Source organism: Belonocnema kinseyi, chromosome 4 (genome assembly GCF_010883055.1).
Source record: "Belonocnema kinseyi isolate 2016_QV_RU_SX_M_011 chromosome 4, B_treatae_v1, whole genome shotgun sequence".
In the NCBI taxonomy this organism is placed as follows: domain Eukaryota; kingdom Metazoa; phylum Arthropoda; class Insecta; order Hymenoptera; family Cynipidae; genus Belonocnema; species Belonocnema kinseyi.
Window position 1 is genome coordinate 26,645,262 of NC_046660.1, and position 4,198 is coordinate 26,649,459.

The following is a 4,198-nucleotide window of genomic DNA, read 5'->3' on the forward strand; positions in this document are numbered from 1 at the left end:
ATTTCCTCTCGAATCAAACCGATGGGCCTATGACAAAGCCACCGAACGCGTCTTCAGGTTGCGGATAGAGGGTCTCTGTACCAAGGGTTTCTCTGAATATGGTTACAAAAATAAATAGATAGTCGTGGACAATTGTCCAGGGTTGGCCCCGAAGGAATTTACCTCTTAGCGGAGGTGAGAAAACCGTGCCGAAAGATAATGGCACCTGGGTGAGGTGTCTAGAACGGTCATTCTGGGATACCGGGCGATCTCTCAGAGTACGCAGCCTTATCCTTGCATACGGGGCTCTAAAAGGATGGACGAACCCCTTTCCGTAGCTTCTCGTGGGAACAGCAATGACAACGCCAAAAATAGTTGTATTAAGTGCGGTGAAAAACTACAGATCCCGGCAATGGGTCGGCCAATAATGCTGACCAGTCTAGAGCTGGTGGAGACAATGAAAATATATTTAATGCGATGGATCGGCGAGATCTCGCGACGCTTGGTTTGGACGAAGCGACTGAATCACGACTTGCTAGAGTGCTACGATGCGAGTGTGGCCCCTGGACGGGGTTACATGGCACGGCTGTATGCTCTGTGGTGCGAGAAACACCCGGAGCTATCGTACTTTTCGCAGCATCGTCCGCGAAACCATGCTGACCTACTTCGAAAAAGGGGCTATGTAAGCGAAACGCCTATTCTACCACAGCTAGAGCAAGCCGGCAACGGAGAAAGATAGGCGACACTAAGACCAACCGCGGACAGGTATCCAATAGAGGAAGAGCGATGCTTTACGACACGGAGAAACATCAACATTAGGATTTCTCTTAAGCCTGAGGAGGACTACCGAGGATGTGCAAAAAGTATTAAGAGGAAAAGCAGTCGGAAAAGCAGATTCCGGAGTTGTTGGCGGAAGGGCGCACAATACTCCTGCCGAAAATAGGCTATTCAGCTGACCCGAAGAATTACAGGCCAATAACTTGTCTGAACACAATTTATAAGATATTCATAGCTATCCTAAACGATAGGATTGTTCGGGCAATTGAAACTGTGTGGCAAGAAATGTATGAACAACGAGGCTTAAAGAAATTCGTAGCGGGATGTCGGGAGAACCTGCTCATCGATAGAAGTGTCTGCAAAGATGCAGCATTCTGCCAGCGTGACCTATCGATGGCTTGGATTGATTATCGGAAAGCTTTCGATTCGACATCCCATAGACTTATCATCTGTCTTTTTGAAATCTGAAAGGTTTATCCCCAAATAGTTAGGTGCATAGAGAGATTGATGCCGCTTTAGAAAACCAGATTTACTATCTCATCTGAAAAAAATCGTGTGACAACTAAGAAGGTCACCTTTCAGGAAGGTGTCTTTCAGGGCGACACCATGAGCCCACTCCTCTTTTACGTTACATTGTTGCCACTAACTCTAGCTCTTCGCCATTTCGACGGGTACTTGTGCGGCAAACCTGCAGATCGAAAGAACAAGGTCACTCATGTATTTTACATGGACGATCTCAAGATCTATGCTAAAAACAAAGAGCAACTATATCTAGCTCTAGGGATTGTCGAACGATATACTAAGGAAACTGGAATGGAATTTGGATTAGAGAAATGCGCCAAGGTTTATTTGAAGCGAGGAAAATTTAAAGGCTCCCTGAAGATCCTGAACTTGTTGGTAGAAGCGCCATACGACACCTTTGCGCTAGGGAGACCTATACATACCTGGGCGTGCCACAGAGCCGCATTGAGGACGTAATGTCTATAAATGATACTTTCAGAAGCAGATACAAACGTCTCAACCGACAGATTTGGTCTTTCGAACTGTCAGCGAGGAACAATGTATCTGCAACGGATATGCCTGCCGTCCCGGTCATACTGTATTCATTTGGAGTAGTTCCATGGACAAAGAATGTGCTCAGATCCCTTGATATCGGGGCAAGAAAGGTAATGCACATGAACAAAAACATGCATCTTAGGTATCCCTTTCCGCGACTGTATATTTCACGCCGTCGAGCTGGTCGCGGATAATAAAGTCTTGAATGTCTTCACAACAGGATTATTCTGGGTACAGCACACAGAGTTGAAAATGGAAGAAACACTCTTCTTAAAATGGTTATAAATCACGAAGAAGTGGGCAAAGGAGCGTTTCTGTACAAAGCAGAGGAGGAGGCTGCTGAAACACTCGGACTTGACTTCAGTATTAGGGGTGAGCAAAATGCATCAAATCTTATCTATCTCGAGTACTCACTCCTGAAAGCCCGGATTAAGAAAGCACAAGAGAAAAACTTTCGTGAACAGCTCCTCGATAAGAGGATGCACGGTCTCTTCCACAGAAATGTGAAGGATCAGTCAATGTCTTGTGAGCTAACGTTTTCTTTCCTTAAAGCTCCTAGATTGAAGTCTGGTACGGAGATTTTCATTTTTGCATGCCAAGACGGTGTCATTTCCACCTTAACATACCGTCGCCACATTTTGAGGCAAGTCATTCCTGATGATATCTGCAAGGCGTGCCATACACACCCCGATCATTTCGTTGACATACTATCTGTTTGTCCAACTCACGCGGGAACGACCTGCATTCAAATGCACACTGCGGAACTAAGAGTGCTTTGTTACCATCTCTGTCACTCTTACGGCATTAACCTTAATATCGCTCCTCTAAACGCTCCTAGGGAAATCGAGTCAATTGTCGAGAATGGGAAGTGCCGCAAATACTGGAACTTTATATTCTCGACAATTGTTTCTGTTGCTTACTCGAGGCCTGACATGGTTCTTCTTGACTTCGAGAAGCGAACCATGTTCGTTATCGAAGTTTCGGCACCAGCTGACAAAAACATCATAGCCAAGGAAAATGAAAAGAAAGAGAGGAATCGAGACCTTATAAGGGAGTTGCAACGATTGAACCTGGAATGTTCTGTTAAACTAATCCTGTTAATCATGGGCGCTTTTGAAGGTATCAAGCTTTCACTCGCTATTGTCCTAAAAATCATCTCTGCGTGTCAAAAATATGCCAAAACACTTGCGGGAAAAATGCAGAAGACGGTAGTCCTTGGGTCGCTCGGTGTTCTTGGGATGCAAGAGGCTTTTGCTGGATCGTTGTATTGATTCCGTTACAGACTGTAACCACTTATCTCACGGTCGTGAGACGTGATTGTGGCTGAAATTTTACCGCGATTTCGCTGGGAGCGGGTGCAATTTTCCAGATTAGCACCCGCTCCCGCGAAATCCTGCGGTTGTCCTTATGAGAAATTTTTAAATATATATATTAAAGCCTTTCAGATCTTTTTGGTTTATTTTCGAATCTTCAATTTTATCATGGAATAAAATTACTTTTTTAAAAGTTTTTAATTCTAAACTGGATTGTGTGACAAATTCCTAATTCTCAATAATATGTAAACAAGTGTAACCTAATTTAAAAAGTTGTGTGCAAGTAGCCAGATATTTAATTGTAAATGATTATAAATTGAGTTAAATAATCTGTAGAAAAAAGAAGAATGTATTGAAAGAAAAAGGTGTCGTTTAGTAAGTATTTGGCAATTAAATATTTCACAATCTGGGTTGATTTCACTGATAACAATCTTTACTTTAGATATCAAACTGCGCCATTTATGTTCAGCACTGAAAACATCTGATATTATATGATTATTTTTATTTTATTAGTTTTTCATGTAAAAGTAGTTGCCGCGACTGCAGAAATTCATACGCTTGTGATCGGACGTAAAATTTGTATCAGTCGCCATTTACAAGATTTAAGTAAGAAAATGAAAATGTTATTTAGCGCTCTGGTACCTACTATCGCGTTTTTTGTGCAATGTAGGGGTAAGTTTACTTAGAATAATATAAGCTTCAACTTAAATATTAAACATATATTTCCAAAATTCAAGAAAAAATAGAAAGCTACAACTTTATACAGTTATTGAATCCGTTTAAATGAACATCTGTTAGACTTAAAAATGCTTCGACTCACATTTTGTCAAATTTTGCAATTTTTCATTTTTGAGCTTTCTAATTTTATATTTTTAATGTTTAAAATACCTTGCAATATGTCATGTTAAATTTTTTTATTAATTAATTAATTAATTAATTAATTTCAAACACTTAGGATATTGAATATTTTCCTAATTTAAACATTTTAAATTTTTTCCTGCGTGTAATTATTTGAGTCCAATTATATATGATATTTAAATTTTGTAACTTTTATATTTTTATTTAACTTATAA